General features: G+C 39.2%; 2 long non-coding RNA genes across 2 annotated transcripts in view; both read right to left on the bottom strand.

The window, feature by feature from the left end:
• The window catches only part of LOC133274961 (uncharacterized), a 28,305-nt gene extending 11,769 nt beyond the window's left edge, over positions 1–16,536 (bottom strand). The window contains exon 1 of the long non-coding RNA XR_009745343.1: positions 16,357–16,536. This is a non-coding gene — a long non-coding RNA (uncharacterized LOC133274961). The remainder of the gene's footprint in view (positions 1–16,356) is intronic.
• LOC133274960 (uncharacterized) overlaps positions 1–23,284 on the bottom strand; it is an 85,063-nt gene that overhangs the window by 34,291 nt on the left and 27,488 nt on the right. The gene's annotated exons all lie outside the window — the stretch shown is intronic.

Raw genomic sequence — 23,284 nt, 5'->3', positions numbered from 1 at the left:
AGACCATCTATTAAGTTTATAAAGAAATAACAAAAATATTGATAAAAAGAGCAAAAAATATATCCCCACTGAAGCAAATGCAACATAAAGCATCTTAAGTTTAAATTAAGAATTTGTACAAATACAGGGATTGTACATTACACAATATCTTCTGTAGATCAGAGTTCCCTCTTCCACTGCGGTTATGGAGTTATCACTCTACAGCTATGGGATGATTTAACAGTAAGCCCTATGTTTTCCTTCTAACTTTCCTTCATAATATTGAGCTACTTCTTAGTTAAATTACTCAGTGAAACCATGCCTTAATCTCCCAATGACTTGATTTAGGTGAATTCTGCAATGCATTCTTTGAAGTATTGTCTATGAAAGCTGGTCAGAAAAATAACGTCTTATTGTCCAGTGTGTCCATGCGTATGACTCCCGCTGAGATGGAGAGACCACAGGAAGTTCAGTGTCATCTGCCAGAAATACGATGACATTTGGAAGACAGGGTGAGAGGAAAGGATGTTACTCAGGAAATTTATTGTTTTATGGCTTAGCAAGATGACCCTGATCCCAAGATCAGCATTCATTTATCCAATCAGCTGCAACAGAATGTCACAAGCCCTTCCCCCCCCAACCCCCCCCCCCCCCCCCGAAACTATTGCTGCAGACAACGGGACTAACAATATTTATTTTGGTTTATTTTAGCACTATTTATTTTTCATTAGAAGCTTATTGATGCCATTAGAAGCATGGCTATTACTCAGATTTATTCGTCTCTGGTTTCTTGTCTCCTTGCTAATCCCTTACTTAAACAATGAATTTATACTTATTTTCCTCTAGTCCTCTAATGCCTCTGCTTATTTCTTGAGAAGCTATTAAAAACATCTCTGTTAGTGAGCTGACAACCTCTTCTGTCACCACTTTCAGATTTTAGGGACCATAACCCATATGGCTTTAGAGTTCAGCCTGTCCTTGGAAATATTAACTTATGCCAGACTAGGCCTAGTGTGCTTCCTAATGTTCTCAACTGATTTTTAGGGAAAATGTGCATTGCTGCATCCAGTCATGTGTTGATGGGGAGAGACTAAGAAGCCAGCTCCTCCCGCCCCCGTGCAACATGGAGTGCATGCTGAACTGCAGACTGATCTGGGGGATGACAAGGGTATAATCCCTCTAGTCTCTGGAAAATCCATTTTAGTATCTGAGTGAAAATGTTACTGAAAAAATAAATATTTGTCTTCCTCTATTTCTAAAGCAACCAAGGGAAATGTGCTTCTCACCTAAGGAAAAAATTCTCTGTTACATGAAGATTTGGTTAGGTCCCCAACAGTTTTGAGTAAGGAATTTTAGGAGGTAGTTACTTACCACAAGGAACGGGAAGAATGAGATACTTCAAGATGATGGTCCTTCCCAGTAAAGACTAAATATGCCAACCAACAGGAGAAGAAAGAAGGGTTCCTTATGAGTTCACTTAAGAGGGATTCTCCTGTAAATTCAATGGGTGGCTTTTACATTATATTTGAGAAAAAATATTTTTAATTTATAAAATTTGATAAAAAGGAATATTTTGTTTCAGGATTTGGAACTGAGCTCTGGTTTTCTTCTCTCAGCAGAGTGTCCTAACAACTATGCAATGGATTCCAGTGCTTCTCTTGTGGCTTTCATTAAATTTGTGCCAGAAAAGAAGAAAGTCTTGCCAATAGCTTGGCAATTAGGTTTCTCTTCTGAGAACTCCAGTTCTTTCTTAGAGTTTCCATTTCCTGGTTAAGTATGAAACATTAGATTAAGCAAAAGGCAAGGGCAACAGTCACTACCTTCTGGAGTACCGTAACAGAGCTTCCCAAATGCAATAGGCTGTATTTGGCACCTAGATAGATCACCATCATCACGTTTTTTGGGTTTCTCATTTTATTTTTTTCCTACAATATTCAGTCTTTGGAATCAGGTGATGAACCAGGAGAATGTCACAACAGGAACAGATCTCCATCCTTTATGCAAAACTGAGGATGTAAAAACTACAAGTGCTGAGAAGGGGCTGGAGTAGAGGGAAAGAAGTGAACAGCAGCTGTAGATGACGCTACATACAAGGCAAAGCTTCTTATTCTGACAAAGCTACACACAAGAACTGAGTTGTATCTTTGCCTTAAACCAGTATGGGGTTTCTAGACTTCCTCCTCAAATCTATATGAGAGGTAATGAGGACTCTCTTGGGAGAGACTGGCATACCTGAACCATCTAGGACTTGGAGAACGGCGTGTTAAAGCAGACGGTCAGACCATCAGTGATGGAAAAGCTTTACCTTTGTTTTTCCAGTGCTTTCATTGCCCTTCTGTTAGCATCTACAGCTGTAAATTCATAAAGCAAGGAAACTTCCCCTTCCTCAAATTATATCTTGGAACATTCACTTGTTTGTTTTCATAGTTGTTGGTTTGGATTTGTTTAGAAGAATAGACACTGCTTCAAATGTCTGTCTTTTCAAATAGTACCTATCTCAGACTGGTAGGTAACAGGCCTGGGAAACAAAGATCTTTTTGCAATGCACCTCATGCTTCCAAGAGCTCTCAAAATTCAATAATTAAATATTTCACTTATGTGTCACAGCATTTTCATTTAGGCTGTGCCAAGCTTAAGGAGAGTACTCATTAATCTTGAATGGCTCATTTATTATTTGCCAAAAAGAAAGAATTATGGGTTACATCTTATTTAGGATACTTGGAATTCTTTACTGTTTTTTGTTTTTTCTTTTTTTTTAAATGAATAGGGAAGGGGGAAAGTGTACTGTTTCCAAATACATCTTTTTCAATAAATACTATGATAGCCTATACTAAAAGGCTGGAAGAAGTAATTACTCAAGCAAAGACATAACCTCCCCCCAAGATTTTACAACAGAAGAAAAGCAAAGTAAAAGTACCTTCACAAAAAATTATTGTTTCTGCAAACCCAAGATTAGGAAAAGCTATGACAGGATACTGTTAATATAAAGAAAACAAATACGTCACAAAACAGGAAAGCCTTCTTTTTGGAAGCTCCCAAATATTGACTGACTGAACAACCCAAAAATTCCAAAGTAGCTACATAGCGAATGAGGTATTGCATTTAGCAGATGGAAAAAGAGACATGTCAAGTGATTAATTTCCCTTTTAAAAAGTACGTCACCAATTCTAAACCTGCATCTGTGCATAGAGAAGGAAAGTATTTCACGATAATGTAAGGCCTTGAACACTGCCAGGGATGGGGCAGCCACAGCTTCTCTGGCCAACATGTTCCAATGTCTCACCACCATCAGAGTGAAGAATACAGCACAGAATGATAGTCATGCTGACTATCTTGAGCTTGCCTTTTTTGTAAACAGAATTACAAAGAGGAAATGAAGAATTTCAGCAAAATTCTGTAAAGGAGATTACTTCCTTAAGAGTTACTATATTCGGGATTACCTCTTAGCAAAGCTACCTTCATTAATTTGTGCTGTTATATGCATTTAGACCATTCCTTTCTATAGGAAATAAAATTCATCACAACAGATTCGCTATCCTGAAGTTAACAGAAGAGCTTAAGAGATGCTTTTCAGTAGCTGTAAGTAACTTCTTCCTTCTCCATGCTGCTTTTCCCAGTAATTCCTTCAATTTCAAAGTATCTAGCTGGTTCTCACTGCACAGTGATAATGAGATCACAATCTACTTGACAACACATGCACTCTTCTCACCACATTGGGCAGTATACATACTTGTACCTCAAAAAAGATTTCTGAAGGCTGATTTTTTCTTCTCAATCTGAAAGAAATTCTGTCTTTTATTTGTCTTATGCCACTGGCTTTCAGGCCTTTCTACATTGTGTAAAATATGGGTGGTTCGCGATTCAGGTGTTAAAGCTTTCCAACCTATTTTTAGCCTCACTTATTAATGAAATGTAGATTAATGTCAGCACTGATATTTCCCTTCTATGTCAGTCAGGCTCTTCTTAACATGTTGAACTGCTGAACCAATGTCAGACAGGTTTTACTGAGGATATGGAACCCCCTGGAATACCATGTTCCATCAGATTACGTGAAAACTAGAGTTTCTCTCCCAGTGCCCACATGGAGGGAATGGCAACATTAAAACCTTGTACCACAGGTATCAGAGACTTCAAGCTGGAGCTCAACTTTCAGACACAAATCCACATCTCTCAAAACTGGCTCTCATTGATTCTCTGAAACTCTCCTCCTCCTCTTAACACTGAATTTGCCACCTCTGACTTCGCTGTATTACCATATAAATGTGGGATGTTTTGTGTCAGAACAATTTGGTCTTGAGAGCCTTTGTGATTCTTTTCTTCCTCTCAAAGGAGGCCTTTCTCTCAAAAACACCATAGCAATTTCCATTACCTCATGCTCAGTAAACATATTTCATTCATCTGCTGCAATTACCCTGTACAAAATCAGGTTTTAATTTGGTCCCATCATTAAATAAAACCTAAAGTACAATTAGTGGGAAAAAAAAAAAAAAATCACAATCATATATCCTTTGTGTAGGACATTCCAAAGTTTAAAGAATCTCACCACAACATTAAATGTACAGCTAGAACGCTGAGGATCTGCTGAGAATGTATTCTTGCAGTGGTAATTTTCAGATGGTTCACCTATGCCAGTCTTGCACTCAAGGTGAAAAAGGCACTGTATTTTTCTAACATTACTCTTGCCAAAGGCAAAATGCTGGGTGAATGCTCCTGGGTTTTCACTCTTCACCTGGCACCAGGAAATTCCCTTCTTCATGTTAGAGCACTGGAAAATTTTTTTTTCCACTCTACCTAGCTTTGCAAGGGAGATAGCTCTACAGGTTAATCCTCATGACTTCTGTTGCATCAGTTCGTATGTAGTCTGTCACAAGGTTCTGCAACCTGAACAGGCATAATCAATGAAAGAGTAGGAATATGGTATAAGAACACTCCTAGAACTTGCGGGTTATGAGTTAAATTCAGGTGAAATACAGACATTTTTGTATAAAAAATACTGATGTCTGCACCTTTCTGCTCCTAGAAGGATTCCTAAATCATAGAATAGCTTGTGTTGAAAGGGACCTTCAAAGGTCATCTAGTCCAACACCCAAAGGAATTCGTAGTAAGAAGCATAACTCACAATGTCTGCATAACTGCATCCTACTCTTACTCAGTTTTTATTACTAGTCTCTGTATGTGACTGTAAGTGTGCAGGATTAATATAGTAAAGAAAAACTTGTATCTTGATTTCTGCTGAGAAAGAAGATGTCTATAGAATCATAGAATAGTTGGGTTGGAAGGGACCTCCAAAGCTCATCCAGTCCCACACTGTGCAATGAGCAGGGACATCTTCAACCAGATCAGGTTGCTCAAAACCACATTCAGCTTGGCCTGGAATGTCTCCAGGGATGGTTCATCCCCCACCTCTGTGGGCAACCTGTGCCAGTGTTTCAACACCCTCATTGTAAAGAATTTCTTCCTCGCAAACAACCTGAATCTCCCACTTTTAGTTTAAAAACATCACCCCTCGTCCTGTTGCAACAGGGCTAAAATGTCTCCCATCTTTCTTACAGGCCCCTTTTAAGAACTGACAGGCTGCAATAAGGTCTTCCCGGAGGCTTCTCCAACCTGAACAACCCCAGCTCTTTCAGTCTTTCCTCACAGGAGAGGTGCTCTTCACCAAGCCATGATACACACAATAACTGGGAACATCCGAGACATTATGAACATTTTGTTTGGAATAAAAACCCCTAAAGTGCATAGAAAATTTGGGAACTTTGCCTGTTTTGTGTATTTATTTGATCGTTAAACTGAAACGATATAAATTTGAAGTGTTCCAGGTTAATGTTCACATCACACAGTGATGTCAATGCTCATATTCATAGAGAAAAGAAACCTGGAGAACCTTAGAACAGTCACAAAGAAAAAAAAAAAAAGAAAAACTAAATGCATGAAAAAAATTGTATTACTGCTTTTCAATTAAACTTTTTCCCCTGAAATAAACACTTACGTAGGGAAGCTCTCTAGCATTGTTCCCAAATTGCAAGTAATTCTTTAGAATAAACTAGAATTACAATTGAAAGGATGAAGCAATTTTTCATTGACCTTCTAATTACACGTCTGCTCAAGTTTCCATGACATCAGTAGAATAGCCTATTGCTCGCAGATACTTAAAAGCTTTCCAAAATTGTAATTTAAAGTTTTTCAAATCTGAAAGATATGAAAATCTCTTTCTGAAGCTCTAAGAGTTCAATAGTTACTTAACAGAAAGGCTGTGTGTACCCAGCCATTCTGGCTATCCATTCCTCCACTCAGGAAGCCACTTCATACTCCAACTCTCAAATCAACCCAGTACTCACTTGAGTTCAACTTCAACATCACATGTTTATGCACTTTTCTGCCTTCCATCCATAAGCAGTTACTTCTGCTCCCTTAGGAGCTGTACTAGCTTTTCCCTTATCTCCCCTCCACCTTAGGAAAGGATCAGCTGAATCTGATTTTCTCCTGTCTAGTTCCAAAGCCATAGAGAAGCAGAAGAAAGGGCTGAAATCAGCCACCTTAGATTTTATACAATGGAAAGGAGAATGGATGAAAAAGGCCTTCATTTGAGGACTTTGTGGAAGCTGCTGAGAGGCAGATGAAGACCTTAGCGTTCTTTTCACAGCAAGCTCTAACTGACAGCTGTTTCCCAGAAAGTAGAAAAGCAACCCCAAGAGCTGGCATTTAGGAGAGCCTGAAATGCCTCTGAGTAGTGGGAGAATGTCTCCTAGCCAGGAAGCTATCCAGGAACAGGTATTCTGGAGAATTATCTTAATCACATTTAGAAGCACTTCTTTCTTCAAATTATGGAGGGAAAGACTGAGCTTTATTTATTTTCTTTTCTATCCTTATCAAAATGGAAAACATGCTTTTAAACAAATCCTTGGATCTGATTTAGGTTATTTTCTTAATGCTGCTCTGTTCCACAGGAGTTTTTTGTATTGGTTGTAGATAATGAGAGTCTGTTCATTATAGCAAGAAATCTATCAAATGCAATTGTAGTCAATTACTGCGACAAAGTTGAACTGCAATAATATACCTTTTTCAATTTTAAGGAAAAAATACCTACTTTTAGACAATTTAAAGTGTTCCTGCCAGCTTGGTGCGACAGCTGCAGAAAAGGATGAAACAACAGAATATTGCATTATGGCAGTACCAGCACAAATACAGAACAGAAAACAAGAGAGTAGGTAGCATTCCTGCAGGAAAGGATGATGTGTTATTCTGTATGATCAGAAGCTAAACAGGAGTAAAACAAACTACTGACAAAACCCATACATAGTTACATACCTATTAGAAGATAGATGCAAAATTTGTGCAGAAGTGATGTGGCATCAGTAAGAAATCCAGCATTCAAGTTTTGACACTGTATTTTTAAGGGAGAGAGCTCAGAGGAAAGCCACAAAAATTGTTCATTTAAGAAAATTAGTTACAAGGAAAGATGTATAAAATTGTGGCTAGTTAACTGAAGGAATTGGAAATTTACAGTGGAAGTGGTAACATGATGCCACAAAAATGAAGCAATAATCTGGTTTTTGTAGCTGGTGTATAAGCAAAGATATAATGGCCTAACTTATTCCCAAGTACATTAAGGAGATATATAAGAGTGAAGTGCCTGGTAGAAAATACATTGTTTGGATTGGAAAGGACCCTAAGATCATTCAGCTTCAACCCCCTGCCATGGGCACGGACACCTTGCACAAGACCATGTCGACCAAGGCTCTGTCCAGCCTGGCCTTGAACACTGCCACGGGTGGAGCATTTACCAATTCTCTGGGCAACCTGTGCCAGTGCCTCACCACCCTCACAGGGAAGAACTTCTTCCTTCTATCTAACCTGAACTTCCCCTGTTTCAGTTTGAACCCATCACCCCTTGTCCTACCGCTACAGTCCCTGATGAAGAGTCCCTCTCCAGCACCCTTGCAGCCCCCTTCAGACACTGGAAGCTGCTCTGAGGTCTCCACACAGCTTCTCTTCTCCAGGCTGAACAGCCCCGATTTTCTCAGCTTGTCTTTATACAAGAGGTGCTCCAGCCCCGATCATCCTCATAGCCTCCTCTGGAAGCACTGGAAGGATTTCCTTGAGCAGCTGTGGAGTCTCCACAGGTAATATCTATTAACGTGTTGGACAATTCTTTTTTCAAAATAATTTAAAGCCAGCAGCCAAAAAAAGAGATACAATACAAACAAAACCTTATTGAAACCGTATAGCTAGAAACCATTTCATTGAGTTAGCTAAATTCCTGTGTCACCTACAGTCATGGAAACCAGAAGTAAATGCAGTACTTTGTGGAATTAGAGTGGTAATGTAATGTAAGTCAGATGTAAATCAGCATGAGTCTTCTTTTCCCAGTACAAATTGCAGTGCTATCTTCAAATTCTGTAACACTATCACAATTCCAACATGAAAAGTCATCAAATTTCAGCTATTAATTTCCCCTCAGGTCTTATGTGCACCTCCAAACACATTTTCATGAGTCTGCACCAGCTCTCCTGGAACAATGCTTTAGTTTTCCAGCACTAGGCCCAGAGACTTAGTTTCAGTCCTTAGTTTAACCAGTCCCATGATTTCAAATTCCCCATGAGTACAGACGCCCAAAATGTAAATTTAAGTCTACTAGTGATTTCTTTTCTCAATTCTCATTGAAGCCTGGTAGAAATAATCTGGAGATTACCTAAAATATGTGGACCTTATTTTGAAACCACTGCTTTGAATCAAAGGGAAATAAATGACCACTTCTACTCACAACTGAATCTAGCAAATAAGCAAAGATTATTACTTAAAGTATATTCTTTTACTCCTGCTTTTTATTGGGAGGCTTTGTTTTTTTCTCCTTACCTTTAATTTTATAACTATGAAGAACATGTTTGATGTGAACCTCATTTTACAGTTTATTTGATATTTCATTTTGATAAACAGCAGAAAAAAAATGGTAACAAATTTTACCAGTTGAATGCTTTTATAATTTGAATTAACTGAATTATAATAAGCTTGTGCCCTAGGATAAACTAAGTAATTTGAAGTGTCCAATTTACTATGCTTATTTTTTTAAGGTAATTATAGCATCTTACAGAACGCAATATTTTGGATTTCTTTACACTTTCTCACCTTCATTTTGTTTCAATTTTTAAACTAGCAACCCTATTTCAGTTTATGAAGGGAAAAAAAGTATCTTAACAAATCTTTGCATCTTAAAGTTCATAACTGAACTCAGCCAAGGGTCCTCCTAGGTGGGCTACACTCTGCCTGACTGTACCACTTGAAAGTACCAGCTCCACAGGCTGCCTGCCTGAACCTCTGCTATGGGTCACATCTAAGGTAAAAGAGCAGCAGAAGGGAATCTGAGACACACTTTAGCTGCACCCTTTCATATTGTGCTGCATTCACACAAACTGCCATGGAAATTGGGTGCTGAAGAGTAGTGTCTGACCTGGGAAAGAGTGCAGAGGAAGCAAACATCAGTTCCTGCTAGCTTTGCGAGGACAGCAGTAGAGTCTGGCAGGAGGGCCAGACAGCTGAGGTCATTCACATCTTCAGCAAGCAGCTGTTTGCTTCAGGGAGCAGCGGTCACAACCCTCAGATCCTACAGACACTCTGCCGGCAAGCGGTACTCTATCAGGCTGCTGTTAACAGTTGCCTTCTATCATGTGTCCGAATATTAAGCCTGGTTTAGATAGGAATTATCTAGACCGACGCCAACTAAACTGTAGGAAAACTTTAAACACAGTGAAGTCCTTAAACAATCTGCCTTAGAATATTAATTCTAATATACTTAAAGCAGACTGCATGAGGAAAACAAACCTGTTTGATGGGGGAGAAGCACTGAGCACAAAGCAGAGAAGCTGAAAGAAATAAAATAGTCTATTTATAGAAGTTGCCAACTAGTTCTTTTTTGCCTTGAAATCACTTTCTTGGAATTTTTTTGTATATTATTTTCATTTTACTGATCAGTGGGAGGAATCAGAACAAAGGAAAAAAAAGCAGAAGGCCTGTTTTTTAAATGACTGTTTATATTTGTCCTTCTTGGATTCTTTTCCCAAAACACACCACAAAGAACATTCCTTCTACTCTTGCAGTCATGCCTCTTTCTTTTCCTCTCAGTTTTTCTAGTGCCTTCCATAAGGCTAGGATAGTGTTTTGTGGAAATGAGAATCATAAAAATGAAGAAGAAACTCACTGGGATACAGCTAGAAAAGGACACCATAAACCCGGCTTTAACTTCTACCTTTGCTACAAATATGCTCTGTCATCTTCATTGAGGCACTGAATTTGTCTTCCATGGCTTTCCACCTGTGACATGTAGATACTCATTCTACTTTCCTGGAAATGTCCTGCTGAACAAAGCTACTTTCTGCTATGTACAGTTAACAACAACCACAGTGACATCCAATCTAGAAGAAATTCCTTCCCTTTTCCCTTCCATTTCCCCAGTTCCTTCCCCTCTCCTCCATTTCTGGAGAGGTTTGCTTGCAATGACTTTCACAAAAGAAATATTACAAGAATATAATAATTCCTCTTCCAGGCAACTGGCATGCAATTGTCCCTCTTATCCAACTTGAAAACACACTAGGTTCCCCTGGCTTTAAATGGGCACTCCCGCATATTTACAGATTTGTTAGGCCAAAATTCTGTCACTGAATAGAGTGTATTTAGTGATTCTTTCAACAAAATAGTGATGACGTACATCCCACAGATGCAGCCAAATGCTCGATGGTCAAGAATTACATGTTGCCTTCCTAGCAGTATATAAGAACGAATGTTCCAGCATTCTTTACCAAACATAGCATGGGGTAAGAAAGATTGAAGTCCATGAATGACTCCAGATATAAAGAAACCTCACAGCCAGAAAAACCATAGGTCATTTGCTCATTTAGAAAGTAGCCTGGGAGCCTGGCAAGGCCAGAGTAAAGTTAAAATTAAACAGTAACTTAACACAAAACTCATAAATCAAACCCAAGCTTGGGCACGCATTAAGAAATATGACAGACTGGGTTATGTAGCACCTGAAGATATCAAAACCAAGTTCAATCCAAACAGAGAATTCCTGACTGAATTCACCAGACCAGATAAACAGGCTGTGAAAGGAGGATGTGGCAAGGCAGGATGAAAAGAAACTGATACTTTTTCCCACTTATGCCTGGACTTATTTAGATATCACATCATTGTTGCTTCTCAAACTCTTCTGCAATTAGTTATCGGATTCCTATAGCAAATATGTTTTCAGACTACAGATTTAGTCATTTACTTATTCACTTATTTACCGAACTAGCCAAATTACACTTTCAATTTTCTTCTTGTGCTATAGAGATATATATGTATACACACACACATACATATATACAAATCATGAAAAATATATAGAGCCCTGGGAGTGATTACTGAAAGAACTAATTCTTCCCAGTATCCAGATCTATAATTACATCAAAATGGGTTTATGTGACCTTTAAGAAATTTGCCAAAGGCACACATTCTGTGTTGTCTCAAATGAAGCTTGCTTTTTCCCACATAATGTTACCCCAAACAGACTGATGTAACGTCATGTCTGACTGAAGTACAGCAGCATTCAGCTAGCCTGATGTAACCCTGGAGGAAAGCACATTTGTCACATTTCCATTGTCTGGGTGGTGGGTCCTAACTTAATATGAGCATTAAAAATACACTGTGAATGTGACAAAAAACTTCCAGAAAATTAGACGGCTTATACTGAAACAGTGATTCCTTTTCCTCTTTTACTTCCTTGTCTGCCTTCGATGTGATATTCTGTACATCTGTTCAATTAACTCGGTCTTGTTAAAGCAAAACATCAGCATGAATTTCTCACGTAGGAAATGAGATTTCTCAAGTGTTGCATTTGACATTTTTCTAAACGCAGTTCTGCTATCGAGAAATTACATTGTCTACTTCTACTAGGGGAAGAAAGAGTTGCTGATGTCCAGCCTCCTTCCTTCCATTTTGGTTTTATAAAATGACAACTGTTTTTCAGCCACTGTTGAAGTGGCTTTGAAGCATTTACTAGTGGAAGATATGACTTCAATGCAAGGCCATAAACTTTACGAAACAATTCTCATTTTACAGAGCAGTGGACAAAACAAATATATTAGGTCTGTTTAGGTATATTTTTACATTCTTAAAAGTCTGGCTTGTAACTTCTGAATTAGATTCCTTCATTAGAGCCCAGCTAGGCAGTGTGCCATTCTTGAGGATCAGTAGTCTTGCAATGCAATTTAATGGTACATTTAACACAACTTTTCTTTCTGGTTTTCTTCCCGTCATTTTCCTTGCAAGCAAAACCAAACCAAAGCAAAACCCTGTGAAACTACCAAAGCCAGAGAGTTCCACCCAGCAATGCCAAAATATACAAGTCTCAACAAAATGGTCTTCAGTTTGCATCTGCCTAACGGAGGGCTTTTCAGTGCATATGCCCTTGGCATTTGGAAGACCTGATGTTTAGTGCTAGGTTACCAGGCCTCTAATCCCTTCATATCTTAAACTCTGTGATGGGTATGAATCACTGCTGTTAGGTCATCCTTTAAATCAAAGAGAGAAGACAGTTCTAGTGATAGTATTTAACAGTAGTGCTTCTACTTTTTAACTGGCCCAAATGAAGGGTAGGAGTATCTGTGCAGATGTTCAAACACTTGGCCTACAGAGTTAAGAAATCACTATTTCTTATCTGAGAAAGAGACGATGGCTTTATCGTCTTCTAGTCTGTTGCAATCTGAAGAAAAATAATGCTGATTAATCCCAAAGTTAAAGAGATCACTGACTGTAAACTTGGGACACATAATGAAACTGAGCAGAGTGAAAACATTGACAAGAATAAATGTAACAGGAGAAACAAAAGGATGTGTGAGATAATGATCCCAGATCTTCAGTGCTGTTTGATCAGATATGAATTCATTGAAGATCTTAAAATGGATATGGTCAAAATTGAATTTTACTGGCTAATCTATACTCTTTCCAAACTCTGATAGGCTTTACCCTTCTTCTTATTTATAGGTTGCAAACAAAGCAACTTACACTATATGGGGCAAGATTATCTGAGTCTACAACCTTCCATCAAATAAATAGATGTACTTCTGTTATACTTCTGCTGTGAGTTATACTCAAAAATGGACAAATGTCTTTTCTGGGTAGTCTCTAAATGTCACCAAAGACTGGCTTATACAAGTGACTGTGAAAGAAGTGTTGGTAATACTATTAAATGCAGGGTTTTTGTGTGAATACATAATTGTCACGTTTACATGCAGGAACGGCTCACTGGTAATAACGGACATCATATTGGATATTTCTTTCCCATCAAATGTAATTCCAGAAAAAGGGATTAAAATGTTAATGTATTTATCTTGGAGAAACACATGGTACCCAGTTTATACAGTCAGAATTCTGTTCCACACATGCAAATCAATGAACTTGAAAACATCAGGAACCACTTTTTGCTATCAAGTTTGTATCAAGAGATTTTGGGGAATCCTTTTCTCTGAAATAACACTGACTGTTATTGCATCTAATAACAGTCTTTTGCTAATATGCATTCCATAATGAAATGTTCTCGTTAGCTCACAGGTTTTTAATTCATATAAGCACAGCTTTCTGCCCAGCCAGTCTTTCCTCCTTGTGATTTTTACATTTGAATTCTCCTAGATACATATAGTATTCTTTCTAATTTTATTTACTTAACTAATTCTGAATTCTTTCCAATTAGTCAGCAATGCATTTAGCATCTGTCATGTCTGTCACTGTTCTTGACATCTCCTCTCCTTGCATAATGATACCTATAAAAGACTGAAAAACAGCCTTCAATCCATCATTGCAACTGTTAACTAAAACAGAGTTGAGTTCAGGACAGAACCTTGCCCGTTAGTATGACCTGCCCGCTTGATAAAAAGTGTTGACAAGTACTCTTTAGGAGAAAGAGAGATAAAGTGTGCAGTTATTTTGTTGCAATTATACATAGATTATACTTCCCTAGTTTGCCTATGGCATGCACCATCAAACCAGAGGAGCAGGAAGGTCACTGAAGAATCCAGCTTTCAATACTAAGATCCGATTCCTACTTGATGCTGCAGTAAACTACATAACATAGCATTGTCTACCCATACACCATCATGCCCTGCCAGCATCTCTTCTGTCATACTACCCTAGTCAACATTATCTGCTGTCTCCTGGATCCCTCCTGTAACATTCAGGCCACTCTCCATAGCAGTAATAATTCCTGTAGGTGGATGTATAAGCCTTCATAGCTGCTGTCACTGACAATTTAATCACGAAGTATGCCTTATAGCTGGGCAGCACACGTGTCCCACATGCAGCCAACTGCTTATCACATGATTACCTTCTGCATGAGGAATGTGAACTTTGCAGTTAGCTCACTGAGTACCCCTGCTACTAAGTTAGACATGCTCTGCACCGCAGGAGCTGCCGAGATCACACAGTATGCAACACCTCTTAGCTACTGCTGGGCAGAATAGTAAAGTCTTTGGCCCAGTTTTGAGTAGGTCTGCTGTATTAGAATGGATAAGTAAAAGCTCAGTGTATTATTTAAGTTGCAGTATATCAAATCTATGTATCTTTCATTCACAAAGCAAGGTAATCTGTATAACACTGGAATATAGATTGATTTGACATGAATTACACTTTACAATCCTAAGTAAATTTTAGCATTTCTTTTGGATAATTTCAAGTTGCTCATTTAACTGTTTGCTCTAGTATATTTTATCAAAGTGAGTCTGGCCCAGTTATTACTCCCTGGTTGCTTTTATTTCTTTCTCTCTTTTAAAAATGAATACTGTATTTGCTTTTACCAGTTATCTGTGACCACATTAATCCTCTGTTAGCCACAAAGGTATTTACGAAGGTTTCCAAATTACATTGACTTGTTTAAGCATGCTCCAGAGATTTACTCTGGGAAGCGTTAGAAGTCTATATACCTCTCTTTTCAATGTGCAAAGGCAAAAGCAAAAAAAAAACCTAAAACCCAAAACCCAAAAGAATGGGCCACATCTACCTTGTGAATATATCCAGCATTTCATATTCTTTCCTAGTGAGTAATGGATCTCAGGGAAGAAGTGGAGGGGGTGTCACTCTGTGCCAGTGACCAGCTGGCGTATGCAGAGCTCTCCCTGGGAATGGATGAGGAGCTGACTGATAGCTCGTGGGTCAGAATTAAAGGGAGGGCAGGGGCAGAGGACGCTGCAGTGGGGGTCACTCGATCAGGAAGACCAAGTGTATGAGGCCCTCCATTGATGGACTGTTGCGGCCTCATGTGCAAAACTCTGGTCCTTTCAGGATCCTTTCCTTTCCTTGGACTACCTGAAACCAATTGCCCAGGACTGTATCCAGATTAAAAATCTTCAAGGATGTTTAACCTCCCTGGGCTACCTGTGCCAGTCTTTGGTCACCCTCACAGATAAAAGCCCTCTTTCCTTATGCTCAGAGGGAATCTCCTGTATTACAGTTTGTGTCCACTGCATCTGGTGCTGTCACTGGGCTCCACCAGAACAACAGCACAGCCAGCAGGATCAGTGAGGCAAACGGGAGCTGGAGCTAGTGGCCAGGTCCAACCAAGAGGATAGGCTGCAAGACAAAATCATGGCGACGAGGCACGTCCTAGGCCAAGGCAGGAAGTTAATCCATAGATCAGGCTTAAGATCAGGTCCAGTGATCACCGGTCAGGTTCACAGTGACCACACAGGTCTGAGGTCAAGCCAGGAGCCCTACCCACTGGTTGAGATCTGCACTGAGAAGCATCATATCTAAACAGGGCTGGAGACCTGCAGTCCTGGCCTCAGTTCTGATCTCAGCCTTGAAATATAGCCCATAGACTGAGGCCTCGGGGTTTATTTAAATAAAGCTCCTGGGCTGATAGGTGTGAATGGAAGCCAAAGGTGAGGCTGAGCAGGGACATTAAGGCTTATTAGTGCGCTCAGAGTAGTATGATGCCATTCATCATACCCTTAACTCTTCTATGATCTTTTTCAGTTGTTTGCTGTATAGCTCTTGCCTTCCTGAGGTTGCTCTTGTTGCTTCCTGAACTAGGGTAGCAAAACTGCTTGTCATTAACCAAATTACTTTCCATTATAAACTTTTTCTAACCTTTGACCATCAGAAACACCTAGAACAACAAAACCCCTGCCAAAATTCAGGAATATGCAGTTTCCTGAATAATTTTGTCTGCTTACCAACACATGAACTCAGAAGGCCCTCAGCATCCAATGACTGCAGGTTACTATGCACAGATGTGCAGCTGTTTGTCACATGAAGATCACATTCATATGTTTTAAAATTAATCATGTGCACCATAACAAGACTATTACAGGGTAAAGAAACTTAGAGGTGCCTGCTGCCCCCACTTCTTACATGCATCCAGCCTCTTTTATACTCCTTCATGTCTATCACAGAATGGCTGGGGCTGGGAGGGACCTCTGGAGGTCACGTGGTCCAGCTTCCCCTTATTCAAACAGGGACATGCAAAGCCTGTTTGCCCAGGACCATGTCCAGACAGCTTCTGAGTATCTTCAGAGACCATAACTTCCTTGGGCGACCGGTTCCAGTGCCCAAGCAACCTCACAGTAAAAAAGCATTTCCTTACTGCCCCCTTTGCTCCTCACCAATCCCCTTCCTTTAAACACTGCCTCATAAGTTTTCCAAAGTCCCATAGATTTCCCTTCTAATGTCCCAAATCTTCATGTTTCTTTTGTTTCTCCCTTTGTATCAGTTAGAAGGTCCAGGTGATCTCCTCCAAAGCTGTACCTGGAATTTCTTAATGGCCCATCAGTCAATGACTCTGGCATTGTATACAAGACCTGTGATTCTGTGTATTCTTGTTTATCACACACCCCTTTACTTATAATCCCCTCTGCATTTAAAAATCCTTGACTGGATAATCTTAACATAGCAGATTCTCTCCCCTTCCACATACCCATACATTACTAACCACAGCAACCCTTACTGGTGTAAAACACATTGCATCACCTGCAGTTCTTTGCAAAGGCAGAACTCTGAAAACATTTCAAGTTTCAGATCTGTGCAGATTTTGATATGCCCTTGCCTGTGTCAATGTGCAGCCAGTGTTTGCAAACAGGCCCCAAGCTGTTTAAGTGATGATGATGATCACGATGCACACCACTGAAGAATGTGTTCTATCCTGACTGAAGGATGGACTAAGTATAGTTTAACTTCAAGAATGTTTTTTTTCAGTACTGTCCAGATTTCAGTCTTTTCCTAATGTTATTACAGATATTTGTGATGGATCTGAATAGAACTTTTTTGTAAGGTTCTGAATTTTAGTTCAAGGCAGGCTGTTCCCAAGAGGACAGCTCTTCCAAGAGAATAGTTTCACTTATTTCCTTATCTAGGAAAGGCTTCTATGAGCAGCACCATCTTTTTTTTTCTTTTCCTAGAGTAATCCTGCCTACCTTCATGATTAATGCAGGCCATACCTTCTGCAAGTAACAGAGAGAATTTGTATTCAGGCTTTAGGGTCAAACACCTACTTGGATAGAGATCAGTCCTTCTGGCGTGTATAAGAAAAGGGAGAGCTAAGAGCCATCCTGGCATTTTCCACATCATTTAGGTACTTCCCTTCCACTCATCTTCCTCCAAATAAACCCAGCAGTAATCAAGTAGCCCCTGTGGCAGTGAACTCATATCACTACTCACCTTTTTAATTAGTTTCTCCAGCCACATGTTACATGGTGTGATGGACAAGCCAGAATTCCTGCACACGTCAGTTTGCTTTTTTTCTCTAAGGTTTGCAATTGCCTTCACAGAAAGCGAAAAGATTCAGAGCATGCACCCGTTAAATACTGTATTGTAGTAAACTTGTATAAACATTAACAAGACTACTAAAATTTTTGCATGCATATTTACTTATTACAGCAATATTTTACAAAGCTGTTCTAAAAGTTGTTTCCAAATAATTACTAGTGCAAGTAGTTTGTACGTCTTCGCATACATGTGAAATAATTGAGATCTTTCACGATGAACAGAACTATGCAAGTTGCTTTTATTAATTTCTCTACTACTTATCATTTACTACTCCTATCTTTATGCAGTCCACCAGTCAGCAGTGGGTCAGACTTACTGCCTGCATAGAACAGTCAGAAAATGACACCATGTCCTTACCTCTACCTTCCAAATGCACATTAGGAAAAACTACAGGGAAGGAGCTGTGGCTGCATGACTGTGAGCTGTAATTCTTCCCACTATTGTGCAGTTTTATGTACCCCGTATTATATAAAGGAACCTAAATACATATTATCCACTCTTATATCAAGATTATAAGAAAACCTTCCCCCGCCCCAAAATTAAGAAAATCAGTTTTGATTTTATCCCCAAAATCTAAAAAAGATATTTAGGCTAAGCAATATGTCTTGAACAACATATCTGAAGAAGGATAATCATTTGGAACAGCTTTTCTTAATTCAAAAAAGCTTATGTCAGTCTTAAATGATGGCTAATCTCTGCATTCTTGGCATTGTGCAGCATGTTCAGATTGCTGATTACTGGGAAAGCTTTGGAAACATAAATACTTCATATTTCTTACACTTAATCTTCTCACCCTAACCCAAGACTGAAAAATCAAAAACCTCAAATTGAATGCAAAAAAAACATGCACTGCAAGAATATGTGAATAGAAAATGCTAAGTGTAGGTCCTGAAACCCCTCATGCCATAACCTTTTCAAGCTTCACAGAGCTCTAATGATCAGTAACTAGCAAAGCAGAAATCATATGCGCCTCCAGAAAACAAGAGATTTAAAGTAGGTTCATAATAGGAACTGACAGAAGCCTGTCTCCGACTTTACTTGTCTAAATAAGATTATCCATAAACCTACCTAGTTTGAATTCTCTGGCTTAATCCACTTCTGGGTGGAGTCAAGTATATAGCTATGATAGATTTGTTAGGCTTTCAACACTCACAAGCTGTCTTTTCACAGATGCAATAGCCTGAAGCCATGTCTGGAGAGAAGGTTTAATCCTTTGATTTAATGTGGTATCAAGTCAGGAGGAGTCAAAAGTCCTCCAATCAATTTGATTCAAGTTTATATGTGCAACTTGTATAAATATATTTCACTGAACAACTTACATTGTATTTTAGGGTATAATGTCAGATAATTTTAAATAAAAGAGCAAGTATGTGGGTGGTTCCAATTGTTCCAAAGGTGGTGAAAGCTGGAAAAGAAACACATTAATATGAAGTGTGTGACACACACTATTCAGTACTTTCGTATGCCTTGTCCACTACAAAAACACTTTAAAAATCCATTAACAGATCTACTGTAGTTTATTCTCTCTACAGCTCTATTTGCAGTAGTATAGGTCTGCTGACACAAGCCCAACTAGACCAATATTAATAATGTATTGGTTTGTGTGGGGCAATCTTTTTTATTTGCCAGGGAAGCTGCTTGAAAAGGAATGCACATTAGTAAATGAGAATGAATAGCAAGCTTATGAATGGAAAAAAAAAAGCACATAATTTCAAACCTTATTCTAATAATATATTTCCAAAGACACACACTAAACATGCTCCTTGGTTTCCTCCTGCTTGAAAACATCTATGGACTGTGGAGCACATTCAGCTTCAAAAATCCCAGTGCAACCAATTAATAACCACTGTAACTCAGTGTGATATTGTAAGTGTAGAAAGCATAAAACAAGTCCAGAGGAGGGCCACAAGGACAATCAGGGGAGTGGAGCACCTCCCATATGAAGACACACTGAGAAAGTTGGGGCTGTTCAGCCTAGAGAAGAGAAGGCTGCGTGGAGACCTACATAGCAGCCTTCCAGTATCTGCAGGGGGCTTATAAGGATGCTGGGGAGGGACTCTTCATTAGGGACTGCAGTGACAGGACAAAGGGTAACAGGTTAAAACTTAAACAGGGGAAGTTTAGATTGGATATAAGGAGGAAGTTCTTTACTGTAAGGGTGGTGAGGCACTGGAATGGGTTGCCCAGGGAAGCTGGGAATGCTCCACCCCTGGCGGTGTTCAAGGCCAGGCTGCACAGAACCTTGGATGACATGGTTTAGTGGCAGGTGTCCATGCCCATAGCAGGGGGGTTGGAACTGGATGATCTTAAGGTCCTTTCCAACCCTAACTATTCTATGATTCTAAAATTGATCTGCACACAATGCAGATTAGAAGTGAAATAAGCTGGTCAGTGTGAAGGCAGGGCGGTGTTCCATGGGTAAGAAAAATGTAGCTTTATGAATAATAAGAACAACAAGGCTAAGCTAAGCCTCAATACCATCTCGGCCATTGGATTTTAATGAAGTAGACACCTCCAAAATGCCTTCAAACTCAAATCTCAAAATAAGATGGATCATACCTGAAGGGGGCAATAAGGATGCTGGAGAGGGACTTTTCACTAGGGACTGTAGCGATAGGACAAGGGGTGATGGGTTCAAGCTGAAACAGGGGAAGTTCAGGTTAGGTATAAGGAAGAAGTTCTTCCCTGTGAGGATGCCGAGGCGCTGGCACAGATTACCCAGACAAGTTGTAAATGCTTCATCTCTGGCAGTGTTCAAGGCCAGGCTGGATGGGCCTTATGCAACATGGTCTAGCGTGAGGCATCCTTGCCTATGACAGGGGGTTGGAACTAGATGATCTTTCAGGTCCTTTCCAACCCAAACCATTCTATGATTCTATAATGAATCACCCACGGGCTGGATCATCAGCTCCTGTAAACTGGCACAGCTTTGTTGGAGACAATGTTTTTAAGGACAAGTCACATTACAAGCTTGATAAGAGTCACAATTAAAAGTTTGAGGGGGGATGAGGGAAGGAAGAGTGGAAGGAATTTGCACATAAAATTATACACGTTTAATGTTCCAAAGCTTATTGTATGTCCCTTCCCCATTTGCTCTATGGCATTTCAATTGATAGTTGGTAGCTATGGAAAGCATCGAGAAATACACAGTATGAGCATAAATTTTTTTCAAATGCATTGAAATCCTTAAAATGCATTTGAAGTCAAATAGTTAATTTACCATGCTACTAAGAGCAGTGACTGTGTGAAGTACAGGTTACTTTATAAATACAGCATTCTGTGATTTGCAGGAAAAATGTATAAGCCAAAGAGCAAAATCTGGTTTGCAGCACAGTCAAAAAATAGTTGTTAGGTGTGTCTAAAAAATATCTGTTATAGGAGATACACATCTAAAACGGGTAAATGTTGCATAGTAGCCAAGATTTCTATTATGTTAGGGCAGTGATTCAGCATTCAACCAGGGGAACACAAATAGGTTTCAACAGGTCTGTACAAGGTTCATAAATCAGCCTGTTTCTACATTGGAAGATGAAAGTGTGTAGGCTACCATAGAAATAGTCTCTCTTGTATAATTGGTTCTCAAGAGTAATTCTCACAGATCATAATTCCTACAAGCCCTCACTGTGAGGTAATATCAATGTGGTTTTGTGTGACTAAGGGCTCCAGGGCTAACCCTTTCTTCTACATGCACTGTAGTAGTAATTGCAATATTAGTTTTTGTCCTACCCTTTATCTGTACAATTTCTTAGTGTCAATTTTAGTGCTAGCTTTTAATGGCTGGTGTCCAAATGTGCTGCAGGCCTCTCCACAACTGATCCTAGTTGACTCTATTTCTGAAACTTGGAGAAAGTAGTTGGATTAACCATGCTAACAAATTAGCAACTACCCAACAAGATAAAGATGTCATATAAAAGGCGTCTGAACAAATACAAGATAGTGACGTACTTAGTTTACCTTAGAAAACAACTTAATTCTGTGTTCAATTTGTAACTGGTATTAACTGAAATGTCAAAGGAGATCTGGATGACTAGACACAGTGGTTACCTCCTATATGAGGACTATGTCTGGTTACTCATGCTTATGGCAAACACAAACTCCCAACTCAATAAACGACCTCTCTGAATTTGATGGAACCCCACAACGCCTAAGTAAGCATGAGCAAGGGCTCTCATCAAGCCGTAGCACAAAAAAAAAAAAGAGGACAATTGTTTCCTCTCAATTAGTCAAGTCCAGCTGCACTCAGAAATAAGAATTTCCACTGACACAAACGGAATTTTCCTTGAGTAAAGAGACAGGATCTGGTTAGATCAAAAATCAGTTTAGCCCCCAGAGGAAACAAGCTGGAATCCTTCATCTCAATGTCAGAAATTGTTCATCTTCAACATTTAAGGATTTTCCAGTGTTTGTAAATGCTTCATGAATCATGTGGGCCACCCAAATGCTTAAGACCAATGAATAGCAAAAGCAACTTGTAACAGTATCCAAAATAGAATACTAACTTGGAAATATATCAGTAAATGTTTTTTTTTTCAAGATTAGTTCATCATCTCTACTGGAAAAGTCAAGGGATGCCCTTAAGAAGGTGCCAATTCCACAAACATTTCACAAACCCAGCTTCACATGTGCACGTTATCTTCTTCTTTCAAGTCCATAAGACAGATCCTACCCCCAGTACTCCACTGTCATTGGGTAAAGCCATAATTCTAAGAGTAATTTTACAGTTAGGCTTAGGTTGGTTGTTTTTTTTTTTACTTTTTCATGTACTGGCCAACAACAGAAATATTAATACTGAGAAATTAAGACTACAAAACGTTTGATTTTGCATAAAATGATGGACAGTTTCTCTCATCCCAACTTATAAAGGTCTCATATGAAACATATGTAGTTCAAGATACGGTTGAAACCATGCACAAGAGTAGACCACCATGTAGGACAGTTGGAAGGAATTTATGGCTAAGTATGTTTTCTAGAATATTGGTACAAATATAGATAGTAGCAAAACACATAAATGTTATATGGAAGCAAATAGTAAGAAGGGATGTTCATAAATTGGCACTATGGTCAGTGAAAATGAGCTGCTTCTCCACCCCAGATTTAAAATATCTGAAACATAAGAACATAAATATTTGTATTGTTTTTTGAGAGAGTCGACACAATCATTTTCCATGTTAAGTTCCTGGTATTTCTTAGTAATTTACAGTGCTGAAAGCAAAGACTAAAATTATTGCAGTGAATTGTCTCCTTCTCCCCTCTTGCCAAGCTGAAGGTCTGTTCGTAGGACACCTTCATCTAGCTCATGCCTGTACTAAGAAATTTGCCTGCCTATCAAGACCTGACCTACATGACTAAAAACATTTACCCTCCTAGGTAAATAAAGTACTGCAACATTACGATGAGCATTCAAAACACCAGGGGCTGAACTTGATAGCTGATCTTCTATATTCTTGTTAACTATCATGTTGACTGTAGGGGGTGGAGGGGAAGACACAGACTGAAAAATATGTTAGCTTTCAGCATT

Source organism: Pezoporus flaviventris, unplaced genomic scaffold (assembly GCF_033815535.1).
Source record: "Pezoporus flaviventris isolate CSIRO_AGI_PZ_B2104156 unplaced genomic scaffold, CSIRO_AGI_Pfla_v1 ptg000037l, whole genome shotgun sequence".
In the NCBI taxonomy this organism is placed as follows: domain Eukaryota; kingdom Metazoa; phylum Chordata; class Aves; order Psittaciformes; family Psittacidae; genus Pezoporus; species Pezoporus flaviventris.
This window is presented reverse-complemented; position numbering and strand designations above follow the sequence as displayed.